The sequence below is a fragment of the Palaemon carinicauda genome, chromosome 16 (assembly GCF_036898095.1).
Source record: "Palaemon carinicauda isolate YSFRI2023 chromosome 16, ASM3689809v2, whole genome shotgun sequence".
NCBI lineage: Eukaryota > Metazoa > Arthropoda > Malacostraca > Decapoda > Palaemonidae > Palaemon > Palaemon carinicauda.
The window spans coordinates 25,027,456-25,052,396 of NC_090740.1; the positions used below are offsets into that span (position 1 = coordinate 25,027,456).

Consider the following 24,941-nt stretch of genomic DNA (forward strand, 5'->3'; position numbering starts at 1 on the left):
AGTAACCAGTTTTCATCAGTTGTTTAACCCCTATTTTGTGTGGATTTATGTAATAGCTATTAACTTGAACATATATCCAAACCTATCTAAAGACCACAACTGAAATGAGAATCAAACTTGCGTGCTTCATGACACAAGTACTAGAATTCATATATTCATTTTTCTCCCAGTAGTCCCACATCTGTACCATCGTTTCAGGAGTGACATTTTATTTGTAAATTCTCTCATCACTTTCATTGATTACTTTTTTTTCTGGCGTTGGTTTGATTGATCAAATATTGATAAATACTTGTCATAACAAAATACAAGTCTTGTCTATAAGTGCCTACTTTGTAAACGTAACATTTACAAAGATAGAATACTGAAATTTGTAGATATTGGTGATAGCTAACAGCGCACTTTGTACATTATCGTAATGGTAAAGATGTTTGTAGATTTTATATTTGGTGCAAATAACGTGTAGTTATTGCAAATGAAAATAATAGGTGCATGTTATTAGTATACTAGCCAAAGAACGATTTAAGTGAGAGTGCACATATGCAAATACGTTGTATATTTGCAAGTGGCTTACGATAATACTTGACCTATCAAACATGCATTGTAGAGAAGGGTAGATCTGAGATGGGGAAAACTTTATTTGCTGGTTTTCTTATACAAGGAGTAAGATACAAGCTATAAGCTCCTTCTAGCGTTCGGGCGAGAAAAAATACCCCTTATCGGCTTAACAGTAAGCGTTTCTTCCCAGAGGAAAGATTAGAACTGGAAAACCCGTTTTCAAAGAACATCACATAGTTCGCTCAATTAAACAACAATAAATGCAGCCATTTCTAATCCACTGCAGGACAAATGCCTCAGTCATGTCCATAGTCATATCTGAAGGTCTGGCAATTTTTAATTAACGCATTGGCCATTGCGAGTTGGTGATGGTGGGAGATTATTCTGATCGCTCACAGCAAACCAGTCTAGTATGGGTGGCATTGGCTAGTTCACTCACCTACACAATATTAGGGGTATGTGCATATTTCGGACTATCTGCCCTGAGAGTTAAGTATATACGGATATTTTGATATATATCGGCAACAAATTCCTAGAACATTCTTGCAATATTAGTATTGTTTTAAATATGTCTAGTGTATCAAGAGGATAAGCTGAAATATATAGCAGCTATATCATTTCAAGTGCAAGGCAACTCTTAAAAGTTTTGTTTTATGAGAAACTTTACAAGATACTTTTGTTACCTACTCTCTTCAGGCAAATAAAAGAAAGGCTTGGGGCCTAAACCACCAAAAGAACGCTATATACATTTCTGGGAACCAAGAAAGTTGCAAGATCTTAGAAAGCTGAAATATTTTTTGAAATTTCATCCTGTGTCTGTTTAAAATTGCCATCTGTGTATCAAAAAGTATGCAGGTAATTCTGTCGTACTTTTTCTTTTGTAATTAAAAGAAATTAAAATGGTAATCAGGGAAATGCAAAGAATAGAGTAGACTATAAAGTTCTTTGATGAATTAATGAAACTGACTGATAATTTTTGAGGGAAAATTATATTTTCTGCTCTGATGTTTTCCGCCTTTTTTTTTCCTCCTCCTTCTTCTTCTTCATCGTGTCCTTATTTTGTATCTTGAATGTCATATTTTCCAAAAACTTTGCGCATGGTTTTTTTTCAATCAACTAATCGCATGATTAGTAGATTAATGAAACTGAAATTGATAGTCAACCGAAGTTCATTATTTTTCATTTAGGATATTTTTCTCTGTACTGTAAATGCAAAGTTGTGCTATTAGGATATTGCTAAGTTAGTAGATGAGTTTATATATATCTTTCACGTCTTATGAACATCAAAATTAATTTAGTCTTATAGCCCCCTCGTTTTGAAAGTATTTCAGGTTATATTCCACAAGTATAGTTGCATGTTAATTTTTCATTGTATTTATCTCGAGATTGGTTGATTGCGTATAATTGTATTTTAGTGATGCCTTTGACCTTGTTAATCAGTAGGCCCTTATTTTCAATCTCAAACAGTTGGGAGTAGCTGGGTCTTTTCTTTGCATCATGATAGACTTCTTTCAAGTAATAGGTTGCGATGAGTGATATATACAGTATATATAGATATATATAGATATATATATATATATATATATACACATATATATATACATATATATATACATATATATATATATATATATATATATATATATATATATAAATTATATCCAGACACGTTGCTTAATTGTATAGGGTCTCTCTCTCTCTCTCTCTCTCTCTCTCTCTCTCTCTCTCTCTTACTCTATCTCTCTCTTTCTCTTTCTCTCTCTTTTTCTCTCTCTCTCTCTCTCTCTCTCTCTCTCTCTCTCTCTCTCTCTCTCTCTCTCTCTCTCTCTCTCAATTATATGGATGATATTTGTTTAGGCAGTGGGAAAGGGGGTTTAGTTGGAGCGGGAAGAGCTGCTATCCATATTGTGCAAATATTCAGACAATGAGCCTAAACAGGCGTTAACTCTCAAAGCGATGTGCCTCTGATTCGAATTCTTTTCATGAAATAAATTAAATAATTGAAGATAATGACGAGTGTAAAGGTAAAATAAACTGGCAGGGGTATATAATAAAAACATTACTTCAGATAACACACTGTTACAATTAAAAATAGCTGTACAACTTTTCGTCAAACATAGAAGCTTTAGCATCTTAAAGAAATCTACCGAGATGTTTCCTATTTAAGGATGCATTGTTTGTGTTATGATTGATAAGTAGGTAATTGTCTTGTTTTCGTTTTTATGTTCCAAGGTGGAATTTTGCCTTTGGCATAAATCAGTCGGTTACCGGTCTTCATTTTGAGGTGTACTAGGCTAGGGCTTAATTCGTCATATTACTGTGAGAGAGTAGAGTTATTTTAGCACTAATTATTCTTCCAAGGTAGTATCTCCCCCTTATACCCCATTCATTGTAAATGGGGTCTTTATTCATCCCCCATTCATTGTAAATGGGATCTGTATACATCCCCCCCTTCATTTTAAATGGTTGTATTAATCTAGGAGGATTATTTTTCATCCAAGGTATTCATCCCCCATTTATTGTAAATAGGGTCAGTATTCATCCCCGTTCATTGTAAATGGGGTCTGTTTTCATTACCTCCCCATTCATTGTAAATGGGATCTGTATTCATCCCCATTCGTTGTAAATGGAGTCTGTTTTCATCCCCCATTCATTGAAAATGGGGTCTGTTTTCATCCCCTCTCCATTCATTGTAAATGGGATCTGTATTTATCCCCATTCGTTGTAAATGGGGTCTGTTTTCATCCCCATTCATTGTAAATGGGGTCTGTATTCATACCCCATTCACTGTAAATGAGGTCTGTAGAGTAACATGCCAAAAAGGGCAGTGTTTATTAAAAGATTGTTATAAAGCAATTCCTGGATAAGCGTGTTGGTATAAGATCTTGATATCAACATACTTTGGGAGTAAAGGTGAGTCATCATTCTTATGACTCATTGATTGAGCTGAAATTCCCTATGACGTTTTATTTTTCCGAGTATTTTTCCACATGTTGAGAAGGAATCATACTTTTATTATTATTGTTTTCTTTTTACTTCAGTATAACTGCACCTCCTTCTCTAGTTCATAAATAAACTACTAGATTATGGGTGAGTAGCCTATACTAAACTTCCACAACCTAAACTGTATCATGCATTCGGCCAGAAAACTTGTCGACCAGTGCGTCAATATCCCTTCCAGTTCTCGTGTTTTCTGGATACTAAAGCCCTTCCTAACACTTCTTTTGTATATTAGTCCATGCAAGGGTTTGTCTTCTCGTCTCAAAGTTTTCTAGGGATGTAAGAACTCCTTTCATCTGAATGCATTTTCATTGCTATATATATATATATATATATATATATATATATATATATATATATATATATATATAAATGTGAACTATTCTTTGGGATATTTTCATGAAGGAAAAGGAAGTCAATGCTAGATGAGGTGAAGGGAGGGAGAAGGTACCAGAAGCTAAAAGAGCTGGCCATGAATAAAGAGTTATGAAGGGTGACTAATCCATGAAAGGACATGCCTCAGGGAAGGACACTAAAGTAGTGTAAATGTGTGCTTGTTTTAGCCACGAAATAAAAAGCGAAAAGACTCCATTGTAGTTCATACTTTCATCGTATTAATTTAAAGGCCCCTCATGAATGCCAGAGGCAAAGGACAGTGACATTGCTCTGTGAGGCAGGGCAATACCCCCAGAGACTTACCATATACACATATGATCAGTTCTCAAGCCCCCTTCCACCCAAACTAGGACCAAGAGGCTCTCCGAAATCCCCTATCCTTAGCTGACAAGGATGGTGGGGTTGCAGCGACCAAAGGAATTAACGAGTTTGAGCAGTCTAGCTATCACTAGTCAGGGACACTACAACACAGGCCACCACAACCCCTGGCTGTTGTCACCAATAAGGCGGAACTGCTAGCTAATAGTCTCTTCACATTTCCTATAGTGGCTATGATACAGAATTTAATCTCATCATGTGTCAGATTTCGTAATTTCTACACATAGATCTAAAGTGTATAAAATTATAGCACTATTCAAGATACATATGCTGTGCAAGTAGTTCATGAGAATGTTATATATTAATTCTTGTTCAACATTCACATTTCACTTCCGTAAAGGGAGTTGACTCAATGAATCCCTTAATACATTCTCACCTTGGCTTCCGAAAACATTGCAAGTTTATTTCCAGCTGTTCCCTTCCTTGCGTCACGTATTTTGTGACTTGTTATTTACTCCCAAAGCCTCTGCAAATCAACTTGCTTTTATTCTCCCACCAGTCAGATTTATATTCAGTGCTTTATCATCTATGTCATTTTACACTCACTTATATAATCTTACTCTTGCTTTAATGTACTTAAAACTTTCCCTTCATGTAAACACTATAAAGTCGAATTCTAGTTCCTGAACAGTTGATACTGTATCCTTTGTAGACTTAAAACAATCTTTTCCATTCTTAACTCGCTTTCATATCCTCCAGTTGACCACTTTTGTTTCATTTTCGTTTTCTCGACTTCTCACATAATTCTAACTGATGTTAAAACAGTCTTGGAGACATATCACACCATTGTCTCATGCTCACTTCTAGATAAAAGTCTTGATACCACCTATGTATTCCAATTCATGATTTCTTTTTCCACTAGATTTTTTTTTTTATTCTCTTCAAAGAAATTTTTGTCTAAAATCTGCCAAATACACCTTTGGTATACATTATTAATTAAGAATATGCTATAATTTTACTGATGCTTCTGTCACCTAGTCGTTTTGTTTTTCAGTAAAACTAAATTCCTTCCAATGATTCATTATGAACCTTCCCCTTGTCCAGACTTGGCTTCCAAAAGCTGTTTATGCACTTTATATAATTTTATCACCAATTTATCCCTGCTCCTCACAAGTGATTTATTGGCTCATGGTGTAATTGCCCTCTTTAAATCTATAATTTACATCAATGATTCAATTCTGCCTCTCAATTATCGATGATTAAGAAATCCATGAAAATTGCACAAAATCGGCCTCAGGATTTTGGATAGAAATTTTCCATTTGTACATTTGTTATAAGATACATATACGAATGACAACTCCTCGGAATTTATTTCTATGTAGAACCACATATTCTATCGAAATTGTTGCTCCTTTTCTTCCTTCCTCGCTTTGATTATGATGTCGATAGTGAGACTGATTAAGTAGACATAATACCAGAAGCATGAATTTAATTGATTATAAAAGATTAGTAATGGGTAATCTTGCGGACTTTCAAGAACCATTATAAAAACCATGTGTTAACTGGTTCCCTTCAGTGAAATATGAAAATCTTATCTTTCTTTGCATTTACTGATTAGTAATTCGCTAAGGAGATAAAGTAACTCTTTCCAGTCCCTTTGTTTTGCATAGGGGATTTTTTTTTACATATTTAACATTCATTAATTGTTGTTACAGCTCCAAAATGCTTTAACTAGAATGTTTGATTTTTCATTTTAAAATTTTGGTGTACCCTTGATTGAATTTTTTGTTTTTCTTCATCTGTAGGCCCGGCAATATTTATTTTCCCTCTGCGTTTCTGTGGGCTCCTATTATTTCCAAGCTCATTGTTTCTGCCAATCGCTACAGGGATGAAAACATTTTTGATGTCGGATTATTGAATTATAGGCAACGTTTCTGGTAGTCTTAGCAAACAAATGGCCCAAATATTGTTATTAATTTCGTTGTTATACTGCTTCATGAAGGATTATGACCTTGGTTTCAGCACAGAAATGATAAATATGCCTCCAAATAACCACAAACTATTTCGTGTACTGTCATCTATTTCAAGATTTTCTTCGTTGTATTCCTTCAGGTATGCCTAGTGTTTCTATACAACCTGGGCAACTGTTCTTTAACTAGCTACTTTCTGGCCATCAACTATTTAGTTTCATTGTATAGGAAACATGGTACATATATTTTTTAGCAATTTATTCATATTTTTGAAACATGTAGAATATACTTTGAAAGGACTGATTGAAGTTTAAAGGATTTTATCACCTGGAACTTACTGATCCTTCAATAATTTAACTTCTTTTTAGGGCTGAAATCATAACATGAATTGTTCCTAGATTTTGATATTGTTTCAACCAATTTTAGAAGAAAATTATGCTACTTTGGTTAAGTCATTAGTTGTATTACATAAACATTCTAATGGAATGAACCACGAGTATTGGAATGTTCGTGGTTGACGAGATGCAACCAAAATTCAGATTTGTGCAAGGGGACCACGCCTCCCTCTAAGGTACTATTTCCCAATCTTTTTTTTGGTTGCGACCATAAATGCAGTCTAACCTTGAGTTAGCGACCTTAATTGTAATAATAGATCCAACCTTATAGGTGTTTTAAGTGTTTTGTGACCGCGCCTCTTTTGCTACTGTGTCCAGTAGAATCTTTACCTTGTCCTACGGAAGCAAAATTAGTTACATTAATGCTAGCAGCTGTGAATTATCCAGATTTTTTTTTTAAGACCCTCTGGCGAAACTCAGAAGTACCCTCGATCAGGGTCGCTGACCCTGGGATTGGAAACCGCTGCTCAAGGGTTTGGTTGGATTAAAGCTTGATGAAATTCAGATATCCTTTTTAAAGAATGGACCAGAAATGAAAAATGCTACCTTTTTTAATATTCTTAAAACTACGGGAGGTGTTTCTCTAGAACAGCAGGCTTGGGTTTAAAAATAGTTACATATGCGGCTGGTAAGAATTCTGGTTGGGTCAAGCTAAGGCATCTGGACCATACTTGGAATTATATAGTTTTTTTTTTAATTGTATACGCAAAATACTTATCATATTTTAGTACGGTAAGGCGGATCAGGTGAGCAATTTGGTGCCCAACGGTAATTTATTGCATTATGCTTTTACTTTGACTCTAACTGGATTTCTACGCTTGAGATTCTTTAAGTACTAGCGTAAATTTATTGCAATTGATAATTGTTATTTTAAAATCCTCGCCTAGCAGTTTATTCACTGAACTTCAAGGATGTAGTGTGAAAAATATGCGTACTGTATAATGTATATTCAACCTTGTAATTTCATGATTCAGTTGAGAGCATTTTCATGATTCTAACTGAACGTTACTACTACAACTTCTAGTAGTAAAATTAATAATAATAGTAGTAATGCTATTTTATCAATATCCAGTACCTGCTGACTTTAGTAGGGATATTAATTTTCTCTATACATTTCTTGGTTATGGGATGTTTCTATTTCTCTGCTACTGCTGATTTACAACACAAACTGCGCTTTGGGAATTGGCCAAGTGTCAAAGTGATCTTTTTTTTTTTAATTTCTCTTACTTTTGAAGTTAGGTAATAAAAATATTTTTATTGAAGTTTTTTTTAAGTCTTCTATCATCTGCAAAATCTGAAATTGGGCTGCCTATATGGTTCTTCCAAACTCGTCCTCAAATTAATATCTGATGAAATTTAGTAGTATTGATTTAGGACATGCACGAACGAAGTTGTTAACTTTCTTGGGCATGTGTTATGAGTTCAGATTTTCATTTTAACTGCCTTCTGAGACATAATTTTAAGCAGCCTACTTGAATGTAGGCCTAACTGAAAAAAAAACTACATTGTGGTTGTTCTCTTTAAACTCTTGATGCTGTCCCAGCATCTAGGTCGTCATGGGTAACCGAGAAAGGTAGATATATCTAACCTCCTTTGTGTGAACACGCGTGTAAGGCAGTTGGAGGAATCTATCTTAAGATACCAAATGAATAATACAGCCTCAGTAGACATTGGTTCCTGGAGAGCACCCGCATCACACCTTGACATAGACTAACGGGTTTATGCTGTTAGTTTGAAGAATAAAGAATCTTCAGCCGATTGTAAATACTCTTATAGAGTTCACTTCCTTGAGGGTACATTGTTCTATTGTATTTAGCTTAATGGATTTTTTTTTTATGTATGAAACATCCATCTTGATGATGTTGCTGTTCTTACAAAATTCAATTGTTCATTAGTTCTCTTGTTTATTTCCTCTCCTCAAGGGGCTATTAGCATCCTGGTTTTTTTTCAACTAGGGTTGTAGCTTAGCTAGGAATAATATGGTTGCATTGCAGCTGTAATGCAACATGATATTCCAGTTTTGTGTTGAACTTTTACACAAACAGGGGAAAGCTTTCTTGGAAACCATTTATTGGCGAGATGTCCCCTTCCCCTGGGATGGACTTTCATTCTTTTCTTTAAAGGTATAACTGAATTATAGTAATTTTCGGATCGATACCAAGGTGGAGGATCGACACACGAATTATTCTCCCAGAATAGAATTTTGTCAGGAATTTCGAGTATTTTTTCTTGCATATAAGAAAGTATTGGGGAGTAATGTCATCTTTCATAATTGAATAGATCGTTCGCATTGCCATTCACTGTGTTATTCTACTATCTGGCATGATGAAAACATTAATTTTTAAGATTCAAGCAATTCCTACAATTTCTTAAAATGCCAATAGTTTCAAACAAAATGTCAAACTAGTTTGTTATACGATAAGCAGGTGTATGCCTTTGGAAAACTTCGGAAGTTTTTATTTTTATTTTTTTCCAGAATATTACTGGACGTACACAAAGGCAGATGGACATATATTCTAGTTTGAGTCAGGGTTTGTAATAGGTGAATTGTTGATGAAAGTAATACATTTGATTTTTCAGTAGTTATTCAGAATCCCTGTAAGATTGGCGAAAAAACACTAATTTCACCTTCTCAAGTTTCCCTGCATATACAGTCCTCATATAGATTTTATACTGTATGTATTAATCCTTCTATTAGTACAAAAACGCTATGTATTAACTTTTTTTCAGTCTTTTTCTCACCGATTTTATGGGGATTTTGCCTATCGGCTTTGTTTTGAAGAAAATTATTTTTGTCTTTGTCTCCTCTTATAAAAAACGGTTTTGTCTTTTTGTTGAACTGCCACGGAGTTTTATGGGATTTTTCACTTGCAGTTTAATCTTTTTTTCCTATTTAAGCCTGTTTTTTTTTCTCTCCCTCCACCTAAAGCTGACCGCTAGGTTGAATAAGTATTATGCGAAAGTATATATCCAGGTCCTATATGCACCACGGGAGTTTTAATAGAAAGGGTTCTCTCTTTTTTTCAACATTTAATATTTTCGTGAGTGTCGTGACCCTATCTTGTTAGAATTGTCTCTGGATATTTCTGCACTTTCCGGCCTTTTCCCCCTCGTACAAGATTATCAGGTTTCATCGTTCCCCTCTACATCTATCTCTTCCTCTTCATCTTCTGTTATGTACGACTTTATTTAATTATTCTTACCCTCTGTTTCCACGCTACCGCTTTCGCGTCTTTGTTTAACAGTGCCGAAAGATATTTGCTCCTAGAATTTGTTTCGGAAGTAGATGGGCCACTGTTTTCATTTTAGAATAATTGTGAAGTCATTTTCTTTGTCTCTTTTTTTATAATGTTTCTCTACATCATTGAAATGGCATTAAAAGTGGTGTTTTTTCTCCAATTTGCCAGAACGTCTTAGGTATTTGAAATTTTGTCGAAATTTCACCCCTCCCGTCACGTAATTTTTTTTTTTCCCTTTTTTCTATTACCCTTGGCAAGGACCATCATTGATAACTGATGTCGTGCAGGGGAATTTATCGTCGTTCTTTTCAGAGATATTTAGTGTCAGTGCTGATGATCATGAAGTGTTAAGTACCGGTAAGAAAAAAGGAAAAAAGAAAAAAACCTTTTGATGTGATTCCCATGTAAATCACTGGACCTGAATTGAATTTTGCATGTAAACATTTTCGTTCACCCATAGTTACTTCGTATTCATTTTATTCCAACACGAAAAAATCATGGACCTCGTATTCAGTTTATTGCAACAAGAAGAAATGAGAATTATTTTTAAGCATCACAAGTCTTCTTGAGAGGCCTGGTAGTAACATTTATGGGATGGCTCTTAATAGCATACCGGTATACAGTTGATTTATGTCATTGCTGAATGAAATTTGACAATGGCTTGGCAAGCTCTACATACAGAGGGCCATTAATAGTAAGATATTATTTCATAGGAGTGTATCGTATCTGGGTTAAAGGTGATATGATTTAACTTATAGTGGCTAATAAGCTGAAGAAATTTAACTCCGTTCCTAGAAGTTCACAAGGCTTCACCGTTAATCATTTTACGATGCATGTGCTCTTTAAATTTAAAGAGCACCAAGTTGGATACGATCCCATGTTATGAAGCTTTCGTATCGTAGACGGTTTTTAGATAGATTTGACTTCCTCTGACCTCTCACTAATACCATACCTTCTGGAGAGTGGCAAATTCATTATGTGAAAAACTTAATTGATTTGTTTTATTAAATTTATGTATGCAGCTGATAGGCTTGCAACCTAAATGGAAGCTTATAGTTTCCCATTCAGATATATTAATAATAAATTTAGCATTAACATCGAAGTGGCTTTTTCTTTTTTTTTTTTCAAAATCTTGTGCCGTCTTCGCTAGCTTTAAAATAACGAATTGCACAATCTGCTATGTTTAAATATTCGAATAAAAGTAAAACAAAAACTATACATTTATAGTTTTTTCACCGTATAGATGTTTCCCCTTTTGGAAGGGGGGAGGCTAAGGGGTGCACCCTTCTGGTTTTCCAGAAGGGTCTTTTGAGGTAAGATGCCAGCTCCACGCCCTTATACTTTATCCCAACTGACATGGCACCCATTTACAACTTGGTTGGCGTTAGGCCGGGAACAATCAACAGGCGCGCGCAGACTCACTGGAAAAACTCTTCTTTGCTTTCTACCCTTGTTTCAACAGAGATAAATAAACATTCCTTGTACATCCTCTAAAAGGCAGGATTAGCATCAGTGAATGTTTATTTTTTACGAGGATAAAACACGAAAAGTGAGTCAACTTTTCAAAATATTCTAATTGTCGTCAAAATGGAAAGTTATTTTGATCGTTTATGTTGTATTTTATACAAATGCTTAAACAGATGGATGTAAATTTTTAAATTGGGTATTCCTTGCAGTATGAAGGCTGGACAAAGCCATCTACCGTTTAAAATGTTCATAGGGATGTTGCATGCAGTGCCCTGTAAATTTTAGATTCATCATAGGAAAATTAAAATAAAGAATGACGAAACCGGCAGGAGTGTTAGATCAATAGCGGCAGAATTAACTCTGTGCAGTTCAAATATGTCGCAAGTTGTCTATATTATGATGAAAGACCAAGTTTAATTATTCATCCTAGAGTGACTTTACTGATTTTTAATTGAAACAAAAATCTAGTTGTCAAAGGTTGAATTTTTCTCTTTACGTGTGATCTATATAGATTAAAGTTTAAAAATTGCGACGTAAAATGATCATCTAGACGGATTTTCAACGCACTTCAAGATAGGCACTTATAATACAAAGGGAATAACATTAAGTTTTTAGAATCCATAGAGTCACAGTATAATTATTATATATCTTAATCTAAAATTTCAAAAGATAAATCGAAGCCTAAAAGTGGTCCAAGAATCTCTTTAGCAAATAGAGACATAATCATTGAACTCAACAGAGAAGGACACAATCATTGAACTCAGCAGAGGGACACAATCATTGAACTCAGCAGAGGGACACAATCATTGAACTTAACAGAGAAGGACACAATCATTGAACTCAGCAGAGGGACACAATCATTGAACTCAACAGAGAAGGACACAATCATTGAACTCAGCAGAGGGACACAATCATTGAACTCAGCAGAGGGACACAATCATTGAACTCAGCAGAGGGACACAATCATTGAACTCAGCAGAGGGACACAATCATTGAACTCAGCAGAGGGACAAAATCATTGAACTCAACAGAGAAGGACGCAATCATTGAACTCAACAGAGAAGGACACAATCATTTAACTCAGCAGAGGGACACAATCATTGAACTCAACAGAGAAGGACACAATAATTGAACTCAGCAGAGGGACACAATCATTGAACTCAGCAGAGGGACACAATCATTGAACTCAACAGAGAAGGACGCAATCATTGAACTCAACAGAGAAGGACACAATCATTGAACTCAGCAGAGGGACACAATCATTGAACTCAACAGAGAAGGACACAATCATTGAACTCAGCAGAGGGACACAATCATTGAACTCAACAGAGAAGGACACAATCATTGAACTCAGCAGAGGGACACAATCATTGAACTCAGCAGAGGGACACAATCATTGAACTCAGCAGAGGGACACAATCATTGAACTCAGCAGAGGGACACAATCATTGAACTCAACAGAGAAGGACGCAATCATTGAACTCAACAGAGAAGGACACAATCATTTAACTCAGCAGAGGGACACAATCATTGAACTCAACAGAGAAGGACACAATAATTGAACTCAGCAGAGGGACACAATCATTGAACTCAGCAGAGGGACACAATCATTGAACTCAACAGAGAAGGACGCAATCATTGAACTCAACAGAGAAGGACACAATCATTGAACTCAGCAGAGGGACACAATCATTGAACTCAGCAGAGGGACACAATCATTGAACTCAGCAGAGGGACACAATCATTGAACTCAACAGAGAAGGACGCAATCATTGAACTCAACAGAGAAGGACACAATCATTTAACTCAGCAGAGGGACACAATCATTGAACTCAACAGAGAAGGACACAATAATTGAACTCAGCAGAGGGACACAATCATTGAACTCAGCAGAGGGACACAATCATTGAACTCAACAGAGAAGGACGCAATCATTGAACTCAACAGAGAAGGACACAATCATTGAACTCAGCAGAGGGACACAATCATTGAACTCAGCAGAGAGGAACATAATCATTGAATTTTAAATCGTATAATTAGTCTTTTAAATAAAAGATTAATTTCCCTTCATTTCCTCTCTCGCTGTAGTTTCCAAATTATCTCACAATATTTATGAAATTATAGCCATGTTTTTTATCACGCAGCTTGCTTGTTCTTAACTTGAATTTCCTTCTTGCGTGGCCATTTAACTGAGGGTGTAATTTCCTCATCTTGCGTCGCCCTTTACCCATTATGATAATCCACCCCAAATTCTATTTTAGTCTTGACCCTTTGAGCGTACATTGTTCTCCTGGCTTAGTACCCGAATGTTGGCCTTTTACCATCATCAATATTATTACTTCCGCCAACGAAGTTGAGAGGAGGTTATGTTTTCTAGTCGTTTTATTTATTTGTTTGTGGACAGGATTACGTCAAACCTAATCAACGGATTTTGGCTAAATTTTTACCATTGATAGATCTTGGTCATTAACGACCCCATTAAATTTTGGAGATGATACGGATCCAGTTTTGCATTTTTCACAATTTTAAAGGTTACATGTAAAGAAATGGAAGGATTTTGACAATATTTTCGAAACAAATGGACGGATTTTGACGATATTTTCACCACAGATAGATCTTAGGTCATGGACGACCCCCATTAAATGATGGAGATGAACCGAAATCTGATCCGGATCCGGATTTACAATTTAAAGATAACGTCAAAACAAATGGACGGATTTTGACGAAATATCCACCACATATATCATAGGCCATGAACGGACGACTCTGTTAACCTTTGACGGAGGTCAGAAATCTCTGCTTGCTCTTGTTTTTATTATAGTTTCGTCTTCCTTCCTTGAAACTTACTTTTCTTAGTTTATTTATTTCCCAAGAGCAACCAGTTTCCATGTCAAAAATGACTCTTACACGAGGCATTTTCATTACCTTCCCTAAGCCAGCTGAATTGGTGAGCCAGTTCTTCCTTCATTTGAGTTATCCCTTCATTCTTTGTTTTCTCTCTTTTCCCCCTTTAGTGTATGTTAGCTTTCCCCTCTTTTCGTGCGACTCCCCTTTTCTCATGGTTCCCTGATTATCTCTCTCTCTCTCTCTCTCTCTCTCTCTCTCTCTCTCATAGTATTAGTACAGTAGTAGATTAATATAAATATCTTCTTTAGCTGTAATTCATTTTTGCGGTAAATTTTAAATATATATATATATATATATATATATAATTGTGTTGTGTTGCGAGAGCATTTAAGCAAGTTAAGATTAAGCTATTTCAATAAAATCGTCACACCCATGCTCTTAAATGCTTAAAGTATTTTCTACATTTTGACTTTTTATTTTATTTGAAATATTTAGGTACGGATATTTTTATGTTCTTTTTCATTCCGTTCATTAATTTTCTTACTTGTAGCGAAGTTTTTATTTTAATATTCTTCTTTTATCTGTTCTTTTTTATGATGTTCGTTTAGCGTAGATTATATTTTAATAGTTTTTTTGTTTTTGTTTAGCTTGAATTAGACAGTTACAGTGTAACTTGAATTAAATATTATTAGTTACAATGTAACTTGAATTAGATATTATAGTTACAATGTAACTTGAATTAGATATAGTTACAATGTAACTTGAATTAGATATTATAGTTACAATATCTGAATTAATTGAGGCAAACGCAGAGAAAACAGCAATGATAAATGACTATCATGATGATGATGATGATCCTGGGGCACGCGCTCGACCGTTTCCTCTTGGTTGCGGCTTGGCTCTGAAATAATCGATAATTGGTGACGCTTGGGGCTGGCGTACTCGCTTTCCTCCTCCTCTCTCTCTCTCTCTCTCTCCTCTCTCTCTCTCTCTCTCTTTCTCTCTCTCTCTCTCTCTCTCTCTCTCGAGTTTGTCTTGCGTGTCCTTGGATCATTTTTGTGAAAATTACTATTTAGTTCCATGTCCGAAATATGATTTGTGGTACTAGTGAAGCCCTTTTGATTTGTGTGTGTGCAATAATAGTTCATCTCTGTCTTTTATCTCGAAGTACTCGTGTCCTTATATTGAAATATTGTATAGTGGAATGCATCTTTTTCAGAAAACTAACATAGGTAGATTTTACTAATGGTAATTAGTCATTTGAGCCCAAAAATAGTATTGTAGAAATTCTGGTTACTGTAATTTTTATATTAAGGTCTCTTCACTCGCACAAATAGAAATGGGAAAATAGTTTTCAGCGTGCATCTGTTTCCATGTAGTGCAACTGTCAATGTCCCAATCTCCCATTCTTGTTGTGTTGGGTATCTAAGGGGGTTGACTGGGGGCACGCTATGGGCGTTTGCTTGACTGGCGATTTTCCCATGTCTAATAAAGGGGCCATTGTACTGGATGTATGTTTAGCAAATCACGTTTCAAAAGAACTGCATCTGGAGGGAGAGGTGTGTTTGAGTTCACTGATTGTGTCCCTTCTTGCTGAGTTCAATGATTGTGTCCCTCTCTGCTGAGATTGTGCCCCTCTTTGCTTAGTTCACTAATTGTCTCTCTCTCTCGCTCTGCTGAGTTCACTGATCGTGTCCCTCTTTGCTAAGTTCAATGGTTGTGTCTCTCTCTGCTGAGTTCACTGATTGTGTCCCTCTGCTGAGTTCAATGGTTGTGTCCATCTTTGCCGAGTTAACTGATTGTGTCACTCTTTTTGCTGAGTTCACTGATTGTGTCCCTCTGCTGAGTTCACTGATTGTGTCTCTATTTGCTGAGGTTAACTGATTGTGTCCCCTATTTGCTGAGTTCACTGATTGTGTCCCTATTTGCTTAGTGCACTAATTGTGTCCCTCTGCTGAGTTCACTGATTCTGTCCCTCTGCTGAGTTCACTGATTCTGTCCCTCTTGCTGAGTTCTCTGATTGTGTCCCTCTCTGCTTAGTTGACGGATTGTGTCCCCTCTTTGCTTAGTGCACTAATTGTGTCCCTCAGCTGAGTTCTCTGATTGTGTCCCTCTCTGCTTAGTTGACGGATTGTGTCCCTCTTTGCTTAGTGCACTAATTGTGTCCCTCAGCTGAGTTCTCTGATTGTGTCCCTCTCTGCTTAGTTGACGGATTGTGTCCCTCTTTGCTTAGTGCACTAATTGTGTCCCTCAGCTGAGTTCAATGGTTGTGTCCCTCTTTTGCTGAGTTCACTGATTGTGTCCCTCTTTTGCTGAGTTCACGGATTGTGTCTCTCTTTGCTTAGTTCACTAATTGTGTCTGTTGAGTTCAATGGTTGTGTCCCTCTATGCTGAGTTCAATGATTGTGTCCCTCTATGCTGAGTTCAATTATTGTGTCCCTCTCTGCTGAGTTCAATTATTGTGTCCCTCTTTGCCGAGTTCAGTGATTGTGTCCCTCTTTGCTGAGTTCAGTGTTGTGTCCCTCTGCTAAGTTCAGTGTCGGTGTCCCTCTTTGCCGAGTTCAACGTTTGTGTCTCTCTTGGCCGAGTTTAATTTTTGTGAATATCTTTGCTGAGTTCACTGTTTGTGTCCCTCTTTGCTGAGTTCAGTGTTCGAGGGCCCTATTTGCTGAGTTCAATTTTGTGGCCCTCTTTGCTGAGTTCAATATTGTGGCCCTCTTTGCCGAGTTCAATTTTGTGGGCCTCTGCCGAGTTCAATTTGTGGTCCTCTGCCGAGTTCAGCGTTGTGGTCCCATTTGCTAAGGTCAGTGTTTATTGCCCTCTTTGCCGAGTTCAATGTTTGTTGCCCTCTATGCTGAGTTCAATGGTTGTGTCCCTCTTTGCCGAGTTCAGAAATTGTGTCCTATTGGTGAGTTTAATGGTTGTCCCTATCTGCTACAGAGTCTTCTTGGTCCACTTTTAGGCATCGATTTATATTTTGAAATTTCAGATAAGATGTAGAACAATTACACTGACTATAGAGTCTAAAAACTTGATGTTGTTATTCACGTTGTATGACGTGTTTTGTAAATCCGTCCAGAAGAGCATTACGATGCTATTTTTAAATTTTGATCTAAATACATCACACGTAAATAGAATCTCTCTCTCTCTCTCTCTCTCTCTCTCTCTCTCTCTCTCTGGTATATGTAGGAGATTGAATGAAAAAAATAGTGTATTGTATAGTTGAAAATGCTCTCAGGAATTGTTCGTATTTTTAACGTAGAAAATAAAAATAGCATTTGGATAAAGTTTTTATTCAAAGTTGCAAACTGAGATTCATTTTTTTAAAGGTAAAACTAAATTATATCATGCGTTTCTGTTCCATTCAGGAAGGAGCTGTTGCAAAAGTCCGTTCCTCTGATCAATTTAATATTGATTTTGTCATCGTTGTTATGGAGAGGGAGGGGGGGGGTGACCGCGGGGTTAGTGGCTAGGTTTGGATCGAAATTATCGTTTGATATTCTATTGATTTTTTTTTTGGCTAAGGATTTAAATCTGGGTGTGTATACTGTGGAAGTTTCAATGTTGTTTTTTTTATACATATATATAAATAATTTTGGAACGAATTTCCATGTTATGCGTTTTATATTAAAGTTTGTAGAGTTTTAAGGGGGGCAAAGGGAGTTCTAGTTTTGGTTGAGGGGGTGTCATTACGAGTTTTGGGCGGAGAGAGAAATGGTCGATACAAGGGGGGTGTGGGAGGGTAAGGAGGGTTGATTTGGAGGGGAGTTTTATAGACGAGGAGGAGGGGGGGCTTGTGAGGGAGAATGAGTGTTTTTGGGGGGGAGGAGGCGGAGGCAGTGATGGTGGTGGTGGTGGTGATGGCGATGGTGGTGGTGGTGGAGGAGGGTGCTAGGTTTGTGGAGAGCTGGAAAGGCGAGGGCCCCTCATTCGTATGTCGGCGCGGGACTGGATCGGGGTACGGAAAGCTAGCTCGGCGTCGTCTTCGTGTGCACTGGAACTCAAAATCCTCAGGGGTCTCGCTTTTCTTCTTTCATTGTTGAACGGGCGGTGCACTTCTACCTCGTCATCCAGGTCCTCGTTGAAATTGTCCTTTTGCAAGTTTTTAAGTCGTCTTCACCCACACTCGCCGTCCATACCTCGGTTTTTTTTTTAACTCAACTTCTTTGCGAACATCTGCCAGATACTGCTACTGTTCTCTTCGACGCAAGTGGAATCATTAGAAAGAAAAGTGTACGTTGAAGCCTTGTGTTTTTATTGTTTTCTTTGTTTTTTATTAATCTTAAGGTTTTATTTGTTTTACAAGTGACATTACAATCCAAAGATGATAAGTTTTGGAAACGATCATATGGATCATGAACAAAGACTTCGTTCCTGTGCTTGAAAATAGACGAAGGTTGCGTTTACGTGTTTGGTTAGACATCAATTCGTCTACTAAAGTATGGAGTGTTGTGTTTACTACAGTCTATGATTTTGCAGCTATTTTGAGTTTGGATTCCTTTGTTACTGTCATTTTAGTTTACACGCGTCTGCTGACGAAAAAAGTTTGAGTCCTCAGTGTGAATTGGAATCAGTGTTCTTGGATGTGCTTGCCGGTTGGACATAAATCTACTGTCCGTTTTTATTGAGGGTAAAGCTGGTTACATAACAATACGAAGAGTGAACCCATAAGAAAATAAGGCAGAAGCGGCAGTGTTTGATTCCTCTGGTGGTAATAAAGAGAGGGATTGAATGAACACATGCCTTTGCAGTGTCGGCATCTATGAATGACAGTTCCGAGTTGCCTTCGCTCTCTAAAATGTTGCATCACGTTGCGGTGAAAACACTCGCACATTTGTTATTTCGCCCAGAGCTTTATTAAAAGCTGACGTGATTTAGTTTTCTTTTTAGCTATGCATTGTAATTGTGGTTTTCAATTTCATTAGAGTGAACACCAATCCGTTATTTTGTGGCAGATACATGAAATTAAATTTGTTAAAATTTATTTTTTTTCGGAAAGAAATGTTTTTTCGGTAGTATTTGAAGATTTGCGATAAACGGAGATATAAAGGTAATGTGCTATGTGCCGAAGGTAGGACATGTAGTCAGATATTTGAAATATTTAAGTTTGGTAATTCGACGCCAGTGTAGTAAATTTACAAATACTTCTGTAGGTTGACTATTTGCTCTCAGCTATGGTATATCGTTATTTAGAATAACTATTAAGAAGTTTTTGCTAATAAAAAGAAAAAAAAACCTTGATACTGAATAATTTGAGATTTTTTTCTTTGTTTTCTAAGAAAGGTGAACTCAAGACCGCTTGGGTAAACTTAAAACGATGTTTTGTCAATGTGTGATATGATCTTGAATTTATTTCTGTTGTCTGAAGTTCAAAGATTTTTAATGTCTTTTGGTTCTATCTGCCTTTGTGTTTTAGGAGGGAGGGGCCAAGGTTATAATGTGTTAAAATTTGAATTATCCTATTAGATTTTTATTTTCTTTATTCCCCTAAGTTTTCATTATAATAAGGAGTATTGCGAATAAATTACTTTTCTTCGTTGGCTCTCTTTATTTGAATCGTTGTTATATCAGGATTTTTGTCTTTAGTTAAGCGAATTCAATAAGACTTCATGTATTATCATCTATTAGTGCAGTGCTCTCTCTCTCTCTCTCTCTCTCTCTCTCTCTCTCTGTGTGGGAAAGATACTGGTCCTGATAAGGTCTACTGGAGTATCGTCTTGCTTGCAACATGAAGAAGTAAAGAGTTTACAACCGAAATTTTCCCCTAGAATAGAAAATTGATGTCTTTAAGGTTATAAAATGTTTAAAAATAGAAAATTGATGTCTTTAAGGTTATAAAATGTTAAAAATAGAAAATTGATGCCTGTTTAAGTTTATAAATTGATAAAAATAATTGTTTAACAAAAACATAACCTCGCTGAATATCTCTTCCCGTGTGCTGTACAGTGTTCAATTATAGTTGTGTGTATTTTTGAAAGAAAGATATTCAGATAATCTAGGGAGTAATACTTAGAAATGAAATAAAGTTACCCGAGTTACGTCCGTGTAACATTGTCTCAAGATGAGCAATTTTGCCCCGCATAAGTAGCGCCTGGGAGAAGCGTAAGTGTCAAGAAAATACCTGATGTCAAATATAACTTCGCTTCCACATCAATGCATAAATTGCTTATCTCCCCCAGCCGTCCTCTTGTCATCCATAGTTTGCTTACTCCCTGCATCCCCACCCTCCTAACCTTCCCTCCCGCAGTCCGCAGATGTAGTGGCATTATGGTGTGGAGTGGAAGGGGAGGGAGGCGTAGGGTTGTAGTTGTAAGAGAGAGAGAGAGAGAGAGAGAGAGAGAGGGGAGAGTCAGTCTTGAGCGATAGAAGCGTGGTCTGTCCTTTGTATATCGATCAAATTTCTCTCTCTCTCTCTCTCTCTCTCTCTCTCTCTCTCTCTCCCGATAAATATAATGTGATATTGCTCTTTGTGGTCGGGCTGGAACCGCTAGAATGTTTAAACACGTTGAGAAATTGATTGAAGATTATACTAAATATATATCACGTCTGATATTATGATTTGTCTCGTGTTAGGCTTTGATACTTCATGTACGTGAATCGGGGTATAGTTGAATCCTTGTTTTTATGTATAAAGATGTCCGTATAAGTATCACACTATTTGTCATTTTATTTTCATATCCTTTGGCGAATTTTCATACTATTATTTTTTTTTTTTGGGGGGGGGGGGGCGGTTGTTATTAGATCATTGATATGAGAATAGATATATTAAAACCTTGATCGTCGTTTGTAGTTACTAGCGTGATCTTTGTTTGGAAAATCAGCTGATTTCATCGAGTGTCATATACCTCTGCTGCGGTTGATATATCCCTTTTTTCGTTCATTAATTCTCCTGTGATGTTTATAGAACGGTCGCTTTACCCTTCCTGTTAGGTGTGCTTTGATGTTATAAGTAGCAAGAGGTGTTATTAGTAGTAATGGAGATTTTGTTGTCGGGCGAAATGGATGGATTTGTTGCTAAGCTGAGTACTATCACGTCATGATTGAGAGTCCGGATGGCATTACGTTTACGATTAATAAATTTTTGAACAAATAAACTGTGGCCTTAGATTTTTCATTTCCTGGTATCTAAACTTTTTGAAAAGTGATACTTAATTTTATATTCGTTTTTACTTCGATCTACAATTTATTTACATGCTAGAGAACAATGAATGTTCTATTCATTTTTAATCTATGTACAAGAAATGTGGAGAACGTGAGTAATTCGAGTATTTTCATTATTTTCAATAAAATTTCATCCCCCTTGTAATGCACTATTTTCAGATGTGCGAAGCTTAATGAATTGTGGTAGTGGTTATTTTGTGATTTCGCTTCCTGCTTTATTCGGACGTTAGTAATTATGCAGACTCATTATCTATTTAAGTGTTTTCATGTTTATTTTAAAAATTTGTTTTGAATAACATTTTATTTTAAATAAAGATTATAGGAAAGAAATACATTTTAATCGTTTGGTCCTAGTTATTAGCTTCTTTAAAGTTAGAAATAAATGCATCACGCTACTCTCTCTCTCTCTCTCTCTCTCTCTCTCTCTCTCTCTCTCGTTTACAGAATGCTTATCTCTCTAACGTCGTAACGGGCAAAACACTGCGAGCTAAAGAATGTCGGACTCCCTTGGTAGTAAGTTTTGTGTTGGTAGTTTCTCCACGTTTTTATGTGTCAGATGTCGGACATTGTCTTTTCGCTCGTTTTTTTATCCGAGACTAACGAGAAGTGGCATAAACCACCTCCTTAGCATCCTTTCGCTAATTTGAAGCTATATTTTCTATCGTTAAACAACTAATGCGGCTTCCGGGTGCTATTCATGCAATGATTTGCTGTAGGTGTAATTACAGAGATTATTATTATTTTTTTTTTAAAGGTCTGTAATTTTAGGAAAGTTCGTTCTTAAAAAGAATAAGTTTTTCAGGCTACTGATAATTTATTTTTGAGTTAGATTTTGTCTCGACTTAAATTTTATTTTTGAACATAATTCAGAAGTAATTTTCAGCTCTTGAAACATTCCTTCTAATTGAAATATCTTCTCCAAATGTAGTTCTTGAAAAAAAAAATAAATCTTTTCAGATTACGGATGTTTTATTTTTGGGGCCAGGTTCAGTCTCGACTTAATTTTTATTTTGAACATACTGTAATTCAGCAAATAATTTTCAGCTCTTAAATATTCCTTCTAATTGAAATATCTTTTCCTAATGTAGACAATTCCTCCCTCTGCCGTATTTGACTAGTCTAGTTTTTTTTTTTTTTTTTTTTCCTAATGAAAGATTTTTTGAGAACATCATTCTCCAAGATTATGCATCTACTTTATCAGGATATGGCTAGAAGTATAAATGTTTAAGGACTTTGGTATTCGGATTTTTTTTTTTCAACGTTGTGTAATATTCAGTAGCCTAAATACTGTGTCGGGATTGTTGAATTTTGTGTTTTATTTCGGATAATTTTTATTTTATTGAAGTTGCCTCTAATTTACGGTTTTTCTCTTTTTATGTTGAAAAAGACAAATTTTGATGCATATGCAATTTTCTGTACTAAAATTTCCATAACCCTATCTAATGAGCCTTTCAAGATAAAGCAAAATAGAACAAATACCTTAAGTTATTAATGTTAAATTACTAAAATTATTATTATTAAAATTACTAAGATTATTATTAATATTAAAATTACTAAAATTATTAATATTGAAATTAGAATTATTATTAATATTAGAATTACTAAAGTTGTTAATATTAAAATCACTAAAAGTATTATTATTAAAATTAGAATTATTAAAATTAAAATGAATATTAAAAATACCAGAATTATTATTATTAAAAATATTATTAGTTGTGTTATGGAACCTCGAATCAGGTGATAATATTATAAAGCAGAAAAAAGATTTTGTCAATGACATACCAGACTACGGTATTTCATGACTGTAAATAGTTGTTTCACGTTTCCCTTACAAATTATAACTTACTATTACTCTGAAAATATATTTGATTATTTACTCATGTTACTGATGTAGTAATCAAAGAGTTATCAGCCAGTGGAATTTATGTTTAGTTGGAGAAAGAAAATAAAATACAAAAAAAAAAAAAACTTTCAAGAAGATATGAAAGGAAACAAAAAAAAAAATGCATAGGATTGGAATAATCCTCTAATAAATGCTTATAAATTATTATTATTTTTTTTCTTTTTTGCTATGCTTGCCAAGTATAGTTCATGGGTAATACTCTACAACATAATCAGAAAATGGTTCAATTTTAATTCCGTTATTAGGTTCCAGGCTTCTCGGTTGTACACTTAGCGTTGAATTCGCGAAAGAAGAGAGAGGTGAGCCAGATTAAGTTGAAATATAGGGAAAATGATAACTGCAATAAAGGGCCTTTTATGTATGATAATTAAACCCCAAAAAATTTGTATGATCGGTAACAAGAAGCAAAAGGGGTTAAGCCACTATTGTATGTAAGGTCCTTCCCCTATGATAGCTGCACTTGCTTATGTCCTCCTATTTCACCTCTGTTCCCATTTCCTCTCTTCCATCTGGCTGGCCAACCTTATTTAATTGGGGTTTTACCCCGACTCTACTTGGGGCACTGAATGGCCACGAACTTTTTCTGAATTCCAATCCAATATTATTATTTTTAGCCTAGCTGCAACCATAAATTAGAAAAGCAGGAGCCTTGTAAACCCAAGGGCTCCAGCAGGGAAAATAGACCAATGAGGAAAATGAAACTATGAAATGAATATACTTTAGAAATAATGAACATTAAAATATGTAAAAAACAGTAATAACATTAGAATAGATCTTCCAGATTTTAATTAGGAATAAAAAAGTTATATCTGATCAAAAATGCGTTTCTGGGTGTCAGGTTTACACGCCGCTCTGTCATTTTATCAGTGAACTTTCATTGATACTGGCAACTGAAAGCTGTGCGAATTTAAGTGGGTATCGGTACGTCAAGAATTTGGTCAGCGATGTCTTTCATGCGCCGAAATGTCACAGCTAAACACTGCATTTGGCAATGTTTCATTCAAGAAAATATATTTTACTATTTTCTCTACAACGTCAGATTTGTTAGTGTTTGTTGTGAAAGGTGGGGGGGTCGTTCGTTGTTGTTCGTATGGGCTTCACTTGTGTGTTTGTGGGGACTTGGCTACCTGGAACGAGTTTCATTATAATTGCTTCCCATGAAACTGAATTAGATCTATTAGTTCGGTGACGCCTTGGAATAGAGATACAGAATAACATGTGATATTTCACTTTAGCAGCTAGGGCGTATTCACTAGGTTTGGATAGAGCCTTATATGGCGTAGTTGGTTTTCTGCTTTTTCTATTTTAGTAATAGTGACCGAGTTGGTTTTTAAACCTTGTTTAAGCTTTATTGATAGTGACCCGAGTTGGTTTAATTTTTTTTTTATTATTTTTACTTATAGTGAGTGACGGGAGTTGGTTTAAAGTTTTTTTTTTTTTTTCAAATTTAGTAATAGTGACTCGAGTTGGTTTTGGAGTGTTTATTTTTTCAAATTTAGTTATAGTGAGTGACTGGAGATGGTTGAAGTTTTTTTTTTTTTTTCAAATTTGGTTATAGTGAGTGACTGGAGATGGTTTTAAGTTTCTTTTTCTTTTCAAATTTAGTTATAGTGAGTTGAGTGACTATGGTTTTAAGTTTTTTTTTTCTTAAAATTTAGTAAGTGACCAGAGGTGGTTTTAAGCTTTTTTA

General features: G+C 35.7%; 1 protein-coding gene across 19 annotated transcripts in view; it reads left to right on the plus strand.

Annotated features, from left to right (window-relative positions):
* The window catches only part of LOC137655695 (ELAV-like protein 1), a 310,530-nt gene that overhangs the window by 151,894 nt on the left and 133,695 nt on the right, over window positions 1-24,941 (plus strand). Inside the window, exon 1 of one of the 19 annotated variants that reach the window (XM_068389675.1) lies at window positions 18,138-18,420. The exons of the other annotated variants lie outside the window; for them this stretch is intronic. The gene's annotated coding sequence lies outside the window, so the exon portion shown is untranslated. Of the gene's footprint in view, window positions 1-18,137; window positions 18,421-24,941 lie in introns of those variants that run through there. 19 annotated transcript variants of the gene reach the window in all.